Raw genomic sequence first — 15835 nt, forward strand, 5'->3', positions numbered from 1 at the left:
AGAGTGCTGCAAGGGGTGGGGGAGAGAGAGGCAATTCTTAAACATAGGGATACCTGAATAATTTGATTTCTGTGAATTTCAATGCAGACCAACGCAATGTTCAGCTCCTGGCAGAGCATGTGGATCAGAATGTAATTTATCCTTTGGATTTCAGCCTTCTCCAAATTTTGTGAAATATCTTCTTCTTCTTCAGAGAGAGAGAGAGAGAGATAGAAAGTGAGTGCAGGTTTAAATGCCTATACAAACTAAGTGTGTAGTCTGATAGCATATGTTCAGTATTAGTGACCACTGGCTGAGCCACAGTACACTTGTAAAAATTAGGTAGTGTATAAATCTGCATTTCAGTGCCGAAGGTTAACCAGATGCTATAAAAATCTCATTGCCTGTGCCATAAAATTTATCTCGGTGGACGTGGTGCAAAGCCTAAAATGCGTTGAAATGCATGTATCTCCATATGTGCATTCATCTTGCAGGTCTAAAATGCACCTGGTATTAATCAGCAGAGCGGACATCTTTATTATCTGCCTGAAATGTCAGCATGTTAGTGATTTTACAAATGAAAAGGGGGTGGGCAGGAGGAGAGAAAATTACAAAGTGAAAGTGAGCTCAAACAAACATTAGGTAGCTTATGTAAACATCATATTTATTAAGGCTCCCATCTGCATGATACATTTAAAGCAGTATCAGAACACTTTAAACAGTCACGGCTTCTCCCAAAGAATCCTAAGAACTGTGGTTTGTTTGGGGAGCTGAGAGCTGGCAGGAGATTCACAGAGCTACAGTTTCCAGAGTGATTTAACAACCAATCCCTTTTCTCAAGGAACTCTAGGAACTGTAGCTCTCTGAAGGGTCTAGTGGTCTCCTAACTCTCAGCACCCTTAACTACATTTCCCAGGATTTTAAGTTGTCCTGCAAAGATATTTTTATTTCCCCAATGTTTTTTCCACTGTTGTGATTAGTTTCGGGGGCAGCTTGAAGGTATAAAGTATGAGTGTTCATTATCGATCATCAAAGGGTCAGAAATATTTACAGAAGGGTGCAAATCTAGCATTTCATTAGAAGAATTTAAGATTACAGAAGCTCTACTCTAGCCACCCTGTATTCGCAGACAACAAACTGGAGATAGAAAATGCATCATTTTAAAATGAAAGAAAGCTGGCTATGCTTTGACTGTCAATGAAATAACAGAATACCAAAAAGACTTGAAACAGGTGTTCACGTGCAGTGGTTTAATAAGCTATTTATGAATGAGAGAGATGGCAGACCCCTCTAGCAGAGTACGGGCAACTGTTTCTCTGCTCTGGATAATGAAGAAGTGAAATGCTTATCCTCGCTGAAAAGCTCCAGTACACAAAGGGAGCCCTCGAGGAGGAAAGCAAACTGTAGGGGTTGATTCCTGCTCTGTGAGACTGCGGTTGACTCTTCCATTTCCCCATTGCTTCTCTTCTAAGTAGAGTTGGAGAAATCTGTAGATTTTGGTTTCCCTCGGTTTCTCCTTTTTCCAGACTTAACTTCAGTTGACCACAATTCACCGGCATTTTAATGCAAATCTCTCCTAATAAACACTCTCTGTAATTTTGCTCCCTGTACACATTTTTGCAAGCGATTTCCCCACAATATAATGAATTTTTAGATGCTGTTTTCACTAATAGATGCCCTTTAATGCTCACCTTCACATGCAGGTCAGTGGTAGAGCATCTGATTTGCATGCAGAAGGGTTCCTGGTTCAATCCCCAACACCCCCAGGAAGGGCTTGGAAGTGGCCACTGCCTGAAACTGCCTGGAGAATCAGTGTAGCCAATACTTCTTATTAGCCAGTTAAGTACAGTGGTCAGAGTGTCAGACAAGGACCTGGGAGACCAGGGTTCAAATCCTGGCTCATCCATAAAGCTCACTGGGTGCCCTGGGGCCAATCACTTCCTCTCAGCATAACCTACCTCATAGGGTTGTTCTGAGGACGAAATGAGGATTGGGGAAACCATGTATGCCCCCTTGAGCTCCTTGGAGAAAAATGTGGGCTATGAATGCATGAAACTAATTATTTGATTGTTGCATCATAAACTTATGGAGAAGTGTGGGTATTGAAGGATATTATTATTATTATTATTATTATTATTAATTATTATTAAAATTTATATACCGCCCTATATCCAGGGGTCTCAGGGTGGTTCACAGAATAAACACAGAATAAAATCAAGATATATATATAATGTATATAATATATATAATGTATATATAATGTATATATAATATATTATGTATATATTACACATACTAAAAATAAAAACAACAACCCAATAGCCCCCCCCCCTCGCCAAAAACCCACATTTTAAAAGGGCATAGAATGTCGATCAGGTCAACCAAAGGCCTGGTTTAAAAGGAACTTTTTTGCCTGGCACCAAAAGGTGTATAATGAAGGCACCAGGCAAACTTCCCTGGGGAGAGCATTCCACAGAAAGGGGAGCCACTGCAGAGAAGGCCCGTTCTCGTGTTGCCACCCTCCAGACCTCTCAAGGAGGAGGCACACAAAGGAGGGCCTCAGAAGATGATCTCAGGGTCCAGGTAGGTTCATAGGGAAAGAGGCGGTCCTTGAGGTATTGTGGTCCTGGGCCGTTTAAGGCTTTGTAGGTCAAAACCAGCACTTTGAATTGGGCCTGGAAACTAATTGGTAGCCAGTGCAGTCGGACCAGGTTTGGTGTAATATGCTCAAACCGTCTTGCTCCGGTTAGCAACCTGGCCACTGAATTCTGCACTTAACTGTGCTTTGGTTCTTTGTGCGAATTAGGAGGGCTCGCATCAAAATCTGAACCAAACCAAATTTCTCCACCCATCTCTGCTTTCAAGTCAGCTATGATCTGCATACCAGCTGAGTCCACTTCTAGTGGGGAAGGGCCATAGCTCAGAGTACCTGCCTTGCAAGCAAAACGTCCCAGGTTCAGTCCCCAGCATCTCCAGGCAAGGGTGGAAGAGATGACTGCCTGAAATCCCAAAGAGCTGCTACCAAACCATGTAGACAATACTGAGCTAGAGGAACCAATGGGCTGACTAGGTCTAAGGCAGCATCCTATATTCCCTGCAGTTAACCAGGAATCTCAGCAACCTAGGACAACAGCATTGTGATGCTGATGGGACAAAAGATGGGAGACAGGAAATATTTACAGCCACTTGCTATTATTGTCCAAACTTATTTTGCAGTCTCCTAATCCTTCAGGGGTCCTGTGCAATAGCTTAATTTCAGCCCAAAGTCCTTTTCATCAGCTGGGTTTTTATTGCAACAGCACAAAAAATGTGAACATGCAGATGTTCGATAAGCACAAACAAGGGTGAGTGGGAGAAAAAAGGGGTTGGGAAAGGGTGTGTAAGGCTGGCAGCTCTGCTTTTATAACTCCCTGCTGCCCTTTAACTTCAAGGACAAAAAAAACAGAAGCAAGCTCTGCGTTCAGGGATGAGTAATTACTTGGGAAAAAAATATCACGAGCCAAAAGGGTCACAGTTAATGACCATAATTTGGGCATAAATTGCATAACAGAGCTGGATGCCAGGCTACAGCTGGTCTAGGAAGAATATTGGTTTTATCTGCAATATTTTTCACCTAACATTTCCAGAGTCTGTGGCAACAGAAACAATATAGAGGTCTGTAGTAAGTTTAGGAGCCCTCGTGGTAAACAAGGGAAGGTTGAAGACTATGGAGGGGTTGGGTGCATTATAGAATCAGAGTAGGAAAGGACATTAGAGGTTAATCTGGTCAACTCACTTGCTTCATGTAGGGTCTGCAGTGCAGAATGAAACAATAGCATCCATGACAGATGGCCAGCCAGCCCCTAGGAAGGGGAAGTCCATCACCTTCCAGTCGTCTGACAGCTCTTCTCATTTGGATGTTTCTCCTAATTTAAAGGCTGCAATTTCTACTCGTTGATTCTCATTCTGTCCTCTGGATCAAGCAAAATGGGGGAGAAATTGAATTCAGGTTGTGTTTAAAGGCAAAACTACACAACTGCCCTTTCTGAAACGATACACAAACTCAAAACACAGCCATCCTTTGGAATTTGCATTTCTTTGAATTTTGCAATGCACTCATCCAGCCTCATAATGTGTACAAGAGGGGTAAAGTGAGCATAAAAATGCATATACTGGTAAATATAATATGCAAATATGCATTATATGAGGGGAAACTGCTTTGCAAAAACGTGTGAATTAGGCAAAGCTGCATACGAACAGGTATGTTTTGGAAAACATTCACACTGGATTACTGATGAATTTTAATGGGGAGTTTTATTTTTAAAAAATACAAATAAATGTTGAAATGTGGAGAACTGAACTTAAGACTGGAGAAATGAGAAACGGAAAGAAATAGAAATTGACAGCTCCACCCATCCCTAGGAGCAAGAGAGAACAAGTCTGTTCCATCTTCTGCTCGAGGGCCCTCCAAGCTCTCTTCAAGCCTTGTCCTAAGCCACCCTGAGAACTTGTTTTTAAAGACTGGGCTGAACTTCACTGCATGTAATGCTTTGAAGGAAAATGTAATGAAAATGATATATAGATGGTACATGACCCCAGTTAAACTTGCCAAAATATACCATTTGTCTGATAATAAATGCTGGAAATGTAAAGAACATGAAGGAACATTCTTTCATCTCTGGTGGACTTGCCCTAAAGTGAAGGCCTTTTGGGAAATGATATATAATGAGTTGAAGAAGGTATTTAAGTATACCTTTACTAAGAAACCAGAGGCCTTCCTTCTGGGTATTGTCGACCAGAAGGTGTTAAAGAAGGACCGAACATTTTTTATGTATGCAACAACGGCAGCAAGGATACTCATCGCTAAGAATTGGAAAACTCAAGATCTACCCACACTGGAAGAGTGGCAGATGCAGCTGATGGACTATATGCAACTGGCCGAGATGACTGGTAGAATCCGTGACCTGGGAGAAGAGAGGGTCGAGGAGGACTGGAGGAAATTCAAGATTTATTTACAAAAATATTGTAATTTGGTTGAATGCTAAGAAGGATGCTAGATCATAAATAATTGCCTACCATTGAATTAGATCTGATTTTGACGATAAGTGAGATTAAGGAAAATACAAACTTTTTGGAGAATTGCTAGATTTTATTTAAATGAGCGGAGATAAGATTGTGAACAAGTGGGTAATTTGCCTGAAAAATTTCTTTTTTGTAATGATGTAATGATGTAAGTGGGAGCGGGAGATGTGAGGGAGTCCAAAGAAGCGACAAAACTATGTTATGATATAAGTAATGTTGTTTAATATCTACGCATTTGTTTTTAAATTTTTTTAAATAAATTTGCATTAAAAAAAAAGAGAGAGAACTTGTTTTTAAAGAAAACATTCAAATCCAAGAGTGGCAAGAATCTCAAGACTTTGAAAACATTTGATTGGGATGCTCAGACCTATGAATTTGGTCCCGGATGGAAGATCTCCTACAGTGCAACAAAAGGACCACTTTTGAGCAGAAATGAAATAACAGAAAGTGTATGGATCCCCAAATCTGTTGGCAAAATCTTAGAAATGGTTGGCAAGAAGAAACTCTGTGGTTACTTCCCTCCCCATAAATGTCAGCTGAGCGACACCGTTGGAGGCAGCCCTTCCTTTGGATCACATTTATATCACACTTTCTTTTCTCTCTCTTTTTGTAAACCTCAGAGTGCAGTTTTTAACTTCACAGCCACAATACCTGGTAGTTTTTTGGCTGCAAGACAGAGATTTGCCTGGGGCCGCTCAGCGCGTTTCACAGCAGAAAGAGGATTTGACAGTGTTTCCAGCTGCCTTCCTTAGACCTGGTTCTGTTGAGGTAACAAGCCTTTCATTTTTCTAGTTGCCTCGCTGCATCTCTCAAGGACATACCGGTACCTGACGTGAAACTTTGAAAGATAAGAGGCCCTTTGGTGTCGAGGGCGGCTGTTTTCGATGGCTGCATCTCCAGCCCCGGCAGACTTCTTTTTTTTTTCCTGCATAATTTTTATTGTTTTTTAAATCATAACAAACAAGAAAGTAAAAGAGTTTACGCCTTGTTATCACAGATTTCTTTCTATAAAACTTCCTTCAGCTTCCCCTGAAATCATCCATACCCTAATTTAACAAATTCACACAGATCCTAGCTTATATTGACATTATTTTCTCTTTCCTTCTTTTTCTCTTTAGACAATATTCCAACCTTTTCACAGAGCTTTTTTAAACCCAACTAGCGTTATCTGACCTTCACTTATATTTTCCAGATATTCCACAAATTTCCCCCAGTCCTCAATGAACCTTTGGTCTTTTAAATATCTAATTTTCCCCGTCAATCTGTCCATCTCCGCGTATTCTAGTAGTTTTGCTCTCCATTCCTCAAGCGTCGGTATGTTCTGTTGTTTCCAATTTTGGGCCAATAGGACCCTTGCGGCCGTTGTTGCATATTGAAAGAATTTACTGTCATTGTTCTTTATATCACTTCCTGCTAGGCCTAACAGAAAAGCCTCCGGCTTTTCCCCAAAGTTATATCTTAATATACTTTTCATTTCATTATATACACTTTCCCAAAAGCCTTTGACCTTTCTGCAGTCCCACCACATGTGGAAGAAGGATCCCTCTTTTTCCCTGCATTTCCAGCATTTATTGCAAGTTTTATATATTTTTGCTAATTTTGCAGGTGTTATATACCAACGGTAAAACATCTTCATGAGGTTCTCTTTTAACGTTATGCAAGCTGTAAATTTAAGATTTTTTCCCCAGAGTTTCTCCCATTCTTCATAGTATATATTATGGCCGATGTCCCTTGCCCAATGAATCATCACAGGCTTCACTTCCTCATCTATCAAGTTATACTCTAATAGCATATTATACGTTTTAGAAAGAATTTTGTAATCATTGTTTATTATTTCAGTCTGGAATTTAGATTCTTTATCCGCGTATCCTCTCTCTTTAACGTCTTGTCTAAACGTTTCGTTTATTTGGAAATAGTGTAACCAATCATAGACTTTTTCTTTAACCTGGTCATATGGTTTCAGTTTCCATGTCCCCCCTACTTTTGTTAACAATTGTTCATAAGTTATCCAATCACCTCTCATGTTTACTTTTTTCACGCTCATAACTTCCAATGGGGATAGCCAGTGTGGTACTTTAGGTTCTAGTAAAAATCTATTCCTCTCCCAAACTTCCATTAGGGGGCCTTTAAAAATATGCGTTGCGAAACCCTTGTGCTTCCTCTTCCCCTGCCATAAGTACGCATGCCATCCTGCTCTATTGTCGAACCCCTCCAGGTCTAATAGTTCCTTATTTTCCAATTTTATCCACGTTTTCACCCAGCAAAGGCACGATGCCTCATAATATAATTTCAGATCTGGCAGAGCGAATCCCCCTCTTTCTTTAGCTTCTGTTAACAATTTAAACTTAATCCTTGGTTTTTTGCCCTGCCAGACATATTTTGAGATTCCTCTTTGCCACTCTTTAAATATCTTAGTGCCCTTGATTATCGGTAAGTTCTGGAACAGAAATAACATTCTCGGGAGAACGTTCATCTTAATTAAAGCTATCCTACCCCAGAATGACAATCTCAGCTTCCCCCACCTCTCCAAGTCCTTTTTTATCTCTTTCCATACCTGCTCATAGTTATTCTTAAATAGGTCTATATTTTTCGGGGTTATCCATATTCCTAGATATTTTACCTTTTTGGCCACTTCTATTTCTGTTTGTTGTTGTAATTCCTCGATTGCCTTCGAATCTAAATTCTTCACCATTATTTTAGTCTTTCTTTTGTTTAACTTAAAACCAGCCACCTTACCAAATTGTTCCAGTTCTTCCAGTATCTCTTTTATTGAGTTCAGCGGGTCTTCTGTTGTTATTACTAAATCGTCTGCGAATGCCTTAACTTTATATTCATTTTGACCAATTCTAATCCCTTTTATTTTCTTATTTTGTCTTATTGAGTTCAGAAGTACTTCCAGTACTATTATAAATAGCAACGGGGAGAGTGGGCAACCCTGTCTTGTACCCTTCGCTACCATTATTTCTTCTGACACCACGTTGTTTATAATCAATTTGGCCTTTTGCTCCGTATAGATTGCCTTTATTCCGTTGAAGAAGTTCATACCGACCTCCATATATTCTAGCTGTTTTAGTAAAAAGTCCCAAACTATATTATCAAATGCTTTCTCTGCATCCACGAACATCATTATGGCTTGCTTATCATACCTGGCAGACAAGTATTCTATAGAATTTATTATATTTCTAATATTATCTTTCATTTGCCTGCCCGGCAGAAAGCCCGCCTGATCCCCATGGATATATTCTGACCATATGTTTTTAACTCTACTTGCCAGTATTCCTGCGAAAATTTTATAATCAACATTTAACAGCAAGATCGGCCTGTAATTCTTAACTTGCGACAGATCTGAGTCTTGTTTTGGGATTAAAGTAATGAAAGCATCCTTCCAAGTATCTGGTATTTCTTTTTCTTTCAAAATATTATTCATTACTTCTCTCAGTGGTGCCAGTACAGTATTTTCCATTTCTTTATAGTAGCTTGCCGTGAAGCCATCTGGGCCCGAGCCCCGGCAGACTTCTAAGGGCCACGTCGCTCTCTTCAGAGCGGATTTGTTTTTCAAACAACTGGTCCCAAGGAGAGATTGTGACCTGCGCGGCGTTCGTATACAACAGCGGCACTTTAAAACGGAGAAAATAATTATGTAACTTTTCCCCTTGAAACCCCCCAAAGCAGAACATGATACTTTGAAAGGATGAGAGCTGTTATGAGCCATTAACTTTAACTTCCCCTTCCATTACTCCTCCAAAAGGCATAGATAAAAAGCCTACTCCAAAGGGACAGGTACTAATTCGATTCTCACAAAAGGACCTAGATTTGTGATTTCAGCACATCTGATCTCTCAGACAGTGCACATGTCCAAGGTGCTGCAGACCACACTGGTGTTCCTGGGAATGCACATGAATGATCGGAGTGCTTCTGGGACCAGTGTGGGCTGTGCAACGTGGACATCCGGTCTCCTCTTGTAAAAAGGGCAAGTGCCTGGAGAAAACCCTGCCTTTTGCAGTCCAATTGGCAGGATGCACAGCTGCAGTTTGGAACTTTTCCGATACTGATGAATGCACACACCCTATGTTTCATCCATGAAATATATATCAGCACACATCTTTATCTCATTAAAAAGTAAAACAGGCAATGTTAGCCAAAAACTTAAGCTACATATTCCTCCCCCTTCTCCTTCTCCTTCATCTCCCTCTCCCCCACCCCCAGTCTCTCTTACACACCTAAGTTCTATGCCTCTGTCTTCCAGCACACAGTGTTGGCAAGAGGCAGGAAAAAACAGTGTTGAATCCTAGGCATGGAGGTGAATACACACATGCAGGCTGGTGGTCAAGTGTACACATTTTACGAGAGTCCATTCACAAATCAAATAAATAATCTCTCCTACACACATCCAGGGAGTCACATGAAGATACCTTTAGGGTTGCTAGTTTTTACTCATGCTAATGCTGAGGGAAGGGAAACCAGTTCTAATTGGCTGCCAAGACTTCCAGGGTTTACTTGTCCCTAAGCGTAGCCTTTTGCCTGGATCTTTCACTAGAGTCACCTGGAATTCTCTGTTTGTTGGCACCTTGCAGTGTAATGTGTCTGGATTGCAGGTATTTATTTATTTATTTATTTATTTATTTATTTATTTATTTATTTGCTTTTCTCTTTTTGCATCCATATATTGTCTTCTGTCCATCATGGAACCCAAGGTGGTATACATATAGTTCCTACATGGTCACCCATGCAGGCAAGGGGCAGACCTAGACCTGCTTAGCTTCAGCGATAGCCTCATGTGTCTTCAGGGCATACCCTGGAACCCAAGGAGGATGTGTGTTTGTGTATTGTATAGCCGTGCTTTATTACAACTCAGGGACAGGGAAGGGGATTGACCAATGGTCTTTTAGGACTTTCCAATCTTTGGCTACCTTCACTGTGTATTTTCTGTGTTCACCCCCAGCTGAAGACTATGGGGAGCTGGAAACACTCCTCCCACTGGCTGAATGAATTTGCTGGCCAGCAAGAGAGAAGTCTTCCAGCACTGCTTGCAGTTTCAGCCCATTTCTTGCGGTTTGTGCTAACAACAACCACCAAGCCTAAATCTGAACCAAAGATAACCAGGGCTTAGAATACAGTCAGTGCTGGGGCTCATGGGACATGTGAATAATGAAAGCAAGAGTGCTGTTGAATATATACTGAGTATCTTTCACACAATAATGAGGAAATGTTTCCATTCAGTAGGCAGGACCTGCAGAAATCTCTTATTTTAGAAGTTAAGCACTGACACATTGGGCTACTGTTGGCACACAAAAGCCCTGGTTTCATCAGTGTCATCTGACAATTATTCTGATTGCCCTTGGCACATCAATATTTTGCAAGTCTTCTGAGGCTCTGTTCCTCCTCTTCACTTGTGGATAATGTCCTCCTGACCCACAGTTTCAATAGAAAACACCTTCCAATGCCTCTGAAACAATAACAAGCAAATCTATCAATCACATTTTCACATCAGTTTGTGATTTTTTAAAGTCCTCCTGAAAATTCATCAGCATTTTTATGATATACCCTCCTAATATATGCACGTTTGCCTGCAACCTTCCCAAATATAACACATTTTGTTTGCTATTTTCAATACTACATGCATTTTTGACACATTACTTGGCTGAAGAGCTGCTTTGCAAAATTCAGAGAAGTGCGAATCGTGAAGGAGGGCCGTGTTCCAATTCTTGTGTTGTTCCAGAAAGTGTGAATGAGATGGGCTAGCCTTAATATTTGACCTGAATCCATTCCTTCCCCCACCTCTAATCTGATGTTCCCTTAGTGGTGAGGCTGCTATTTATATTCTTTTGGCTGAGGAGTAATCATGCTGCCATGCTCTGTGATACCTGCAGTGAACATCTGGTGCAACCAAGCAGAGGTAAATGGGTAACTGTTGAAAAAGGTGGCAGCTGGCCTCACCATTTAGAGGAGGCTGCATCTGGTCTGTCACGTAGAAAAGCTCAGCCATCCAGGGCTGCCTCTGACTGCACTTCCACTTCATCTACACGAACCTCTTCAGCAGACATCGCCTAATCCCACCTAGAAATGGCAATTAAAATGATCGGTTTCTAAAATAAACCTGACGCAGAAAGGACACTCAGTGCAGCAGCCACAGCTAAACAACAAAGAGCTTGCTCTTTCAGCATTGACTCAGCTGTGGACAAATCTTCGGTGGGCGTAAATTAAGTGCTTACGCTGCTATACAAATCTCTTCAAGGGCGGATTAAGGCGTCTTTTAAATGGAAGCAAGGTTAAGAAAAGGAAAAGGTAGCAGCTGCGCCAGAACTAAATATGCATGCTGACCTTTCAGAAGCCTCGAGTTAGCTGTTAAGTGGCACCTGAACTTTGTTACATGGCGAGGCCTATATTCTCCTACTATCCAGAGAAAGCAGAGGGGAGTGTCATTCTCCCCCCTCCTTTTATTGTGCAATGTACAAGAAAGATTATCCTTGTAGCCAATGTTCCGGTGGAAGAGAAATAGGCTTGGAAAAATCCCCTCCTCGCCCCACATTATAATTTTGTTGGGTGATATTCTCAAAGGGTCTGTTAGGCAGTTGCCAGCAGCACGCTTGATAATGCCTTCCAGTAGCTATCCAGGTTGGCCTCAAGGAGAGCCCATTGCTCCATTTGTAGAGCACAGTGGCTTACAAAGTGTCCGATACAATCCCTGGCACCTTCCATTTTAAAAGGGATAACAGGCACAAGTGCTGTGAAATCCCTCTGCCCGAGGGACTGGAGAATTGCTTGCAGTTAAAATGGAGAGGGCTGATGGTCCAAGTCAATATTTGTAAAGCACTGTCATGTGTTCAAGATTAGGCTTTGAAATCCTTTGCTGTTTGAAAAATTGCCTGCTTGTCTAGAGTTCCTGTCTCTGGCGTGATCCAACCTGCGTTGAGGTACATATAACTCAATTGTTGTCATACAGGACACACACAAAATGTACAACCACCAGGATAACTTGTAGGGCTGTGCAAGCCATTTGTCTGAATCTTGACTTGAACCAGGACCATTTGTCCTGATTTGTGCCAAATCCAGATTGGGTCAAGGCAGCTGCATATAGCTATGGAGTGGGTCAGGTGGACCCAAATCGATTGGTGTAATATAAGGATTGTCCTAGATCTCAGTGAGCAGCCTACATCTCTGAATGGGCAAGGCCAGTTACCACCTAGCACCAACAGGATACCGCCAGAGTCACAACAGCGCTGTTGTCTGTCAAACAGCCACATGGTGCAATCTCAGATGAGCCATATGCCACTCATGTACCTTTATAACAATTTTAAGGGCTGTGTGTAGGCTTCTTCCCTCAAACTGGTGATGGAGGAAGGGCTGTAGCATCTCCCTTGCACACAGAAGATTGCAGGTTCATTTCCAGGTAGAACCAGGAGGGGACCCCAGTTGAAATCTTGGAGAGTCAATCTAGGCAATTCTGAGCTAGACTGACTCAGTATTAGGCAGCTTCGTATGGTTTTTAAAATAGGATCTCATTTCATTTCAAAGCATCTGCAGAGGTTCCAAGGGAGAGGGTGAGTGTTTATATCATGGTTGGACAGTTCCCTTCATGGGGCAAATGGCTGCTTTTAGGAGGGGCTTTAAATCAGGAAACGATGCAGGGATAAGGCCTCCTAATTAAGAACACAACAGCACACACACATTCACACATGGCTGCTTATGTGGGTGAACGTGTCAATGGATGTGCCACATCACAGATTATGCCCACAGATTACTCTTCAGCATATGATTCCCTTGCTCTTTAATCCTGAATCCTTAGGTAATAAAACACTTTTCTTTCACAAATGAGTACATAGCAAGGAATCAGTGAATGTCAATCCATGATTCTGAACTCATCGATAATCAAGTGACAAACGTTGCTCTGAATTTCAAGTGTGAAATTTGCACATCTAAAGCTACTTCATAAAAAGAGTTGAGTTTGGATTTCTGATGAGCTGTAATCAAGGGCATATTCAAAGACAGCAAGTCTAAGCACTATCTTGTGTACTTGATGAGAAATGCACAACCTTGAGGCTCTAAGAAGGATGCTCTAGTTTCTCTTTTCCATGATAGAAGTAGTGCAGTGTGCACTGTTTTCACTATAATTCTGTGCATGCCCCTGAACTACATGATCACTTTGGCTTTTCTGGGTCCAGTGAGAGTGGTAACTCTGCAAACTAACAGAGGAAGCAAACCTTGGCTTAAATTGCCTGACCTCCCTAAACTACAAAAGTGCAAAATCTAATTAAATCCCTGGAATGCCATACTAATGTGAGCACTTCCATTCAGCCTGAGGGCTTCCTCCCATCATCCACCGGTAAATAGATTGGGACTTAATCTGTATTTCCTAGGAAGGCGCCACCCACTTTCTCCATCTGTTAGTTCTGGTTGGCCTGAGACTGCTTGTGGTCACACTGCAACTATGCAAAAGGAAACATATTGATGTGCCTGATAACAACCCAGAACCTGAGCCCATTAGCATTAAATATCCTCTCCACCCTGCTCTGCCTATGGTCTCACAAAGCTGTTTACAGCCTCAGCATAACATTACAATAAATAGAAAGCAACCAATTTACACAACTGCAGGCAGAAGCAGCACACTAGGTGCTAGCTTCTGGGTGGGTGTATCATTGTTGAGAGCTGAGGCAGTGAGAAGGTCAGCGCAGTGCAAATGCACTGGCAGAGCCAATTCAGTGCTCCTGTCAGTGTCTTTGCAGCATGCCAACCTCACCACTTTCTTCCTACTTTCTTGTCCCCTGGTAAGCAACAGCACCCTACCTTCTGGGAAACTAGTATAGGGGCTCACCCCACTAGCAAGCTGCTTTTGACTGCATGCAAGGATCCCTCCCAAAAGCAGTAAGCTCTCTAAGAAAGAATGAGAAAGCCTGCACAATTCACTTAGTTTTTGAATGTTTCTATTTATTCTGAGTATTGCGGAAATCATGCGATTTAGCATAGATTCCTGCATTGCAGGAGGTTGTAGCCTCTTCCAATTCTCCAATTCCATGATTCTGTATTTCAGTTCAAACCACACACATAGCTTTAAAAAAGGAATTGCCTCTGCCCTGCATCTTTTCTAGTTAGAAGCTGGGGTGGAGTGGGCGTGGAGGAAGACACAAGAGTAAGTAAAATAAAAATAATCAGGTGGCATTTAGAAAACTTGCACGCAAAGCAAAACATAACATAACACTGAGGTCAGAAAGGCAAAGTTTGTAGGTTATCTATGACAATAATTGAGGGGCAGCAGGTGGTGTTAAGTGCATTCTTAAATTCCATTGAGGCTAACGAAAGGCAGAATCTGATTAATCTCATGACTGTGACTACTTCTTTAACAGAAAAGGAAAATCAGAGATAACAAGTCTTGCAAAAATGTTCCAGGGTACGGCTAAACACAAGTGAATATTGCATGCAACAGATGTTTGCATACCGATTTTTCCTCCTTGCAGTCCAAATAATAAGAAAACTTAACAAATAAGTTACAATAAACTACAGCTTGCATGCTGTACATGAGCTGAACTACAGCTTGCATGCTTGCACAGAGGTACTCAAACTCTGTGAATCTTATTTATCAGGAAGTGAGCAATATCATAGGATGACAAATAACAAAATCCCCACAACTGGCCTTGTTATGCCTGCTTACAGATAAAAAGCATGGATGTACCCCATAGCAAAATCTTCATAGGCCACATTTCAGTGGCAGCAAGATTAACAATGACTTGGTATTGTAAAGATATGGAAGGTACCACTCTTAGATTAATGGTATGGTGATTTTTGGCATGTTGCTTTAATAGTAAAATTCCTTTGGAAGGTTGGGAAAATATACTGGCACTTCCTAGGAGGATTGGTATGACTTTATTGTGAATATGAATAAGAAAACGCATCACAATGGAGCACCTTCCTATTGTCTGATGGCTAACTTTCTGGGGGGGTTTTATAACAATTTATTAATTCCCATCACCACCAAAAAAAAATAACAAAAATCAAAACAAGACAAAACAAATTGTCTTCCCCCTAGTCCCTTCCTTGATTCCATTATTTATCAATGTACCCCATGTCCATTGTTAACCTTGAAATTCATGTAAATTATCTATTGTCCATTCATAACAAAATTACAAGTATTCCTAAAACTCTGCTAATGTATTAATCTGTGTACAAATGCAATAAACATTTCCATTCTTCCTTAAATTCATTGTTGTCTCTTTCTCTTAATTTCATAGTCATCTTTGCCATTTCAGCATATTCCATTAATTTGACTTGTCAGTCTTCTATAGCTGGGGCACCTTCTTGCTTCCAATGTTGTGCTAATAGTGTCTATGGCTAACTTCCTGGGGGCCATTGGCCAGTGATGAACAGGGCCAGAGGAAAACAATGGGTGTGGCCAGAGACAAATGTGGGTGGGGCAATGGGTGGGACTTTTTCCTTTGCACAGTAGCCTACATTCCAGCCACAGAGAATCAGAGGTTTCTACCTCTCCCTCCCTCTTCCTTTTTTTACATCCAGGCAAGCAAGAGGCATTATCCCACCTTGGAAAGTGGTGTACACTGTTAGAGATTTGTACATTCCTTTTTATATAAATAAACCAATTGCCAGGGCAATCCTAAGTGCACTTACTCAGAGGTAAGTCTAGCTATTTTCACTGGGACTTACGCCTTTGCAGGTATGTTCAGAAGTGCAGCCTTAATGATCTCTCTGCTGTGCCAACTCACAGGCAGTGGGAAGACATGTTGCATGTGTAACACATCGCTTTTCTCCCAACACTCAGGTTCGTAACCTGAGCATTACCGACCCA

The sequence above is a fragment of the Podarcis cretensis genome, assembly GCF_951804945.1.
Source record: "Podarcis cretensis genome assembly, chromosome: 3".
Classification (NCBI taxonomy): domain Eukaryota; kingdom Metazoa; phylum Chordata; class Lepidosauria; order Squamata; family Lacertidae; genus Podarcis; species Podarcis cretensis.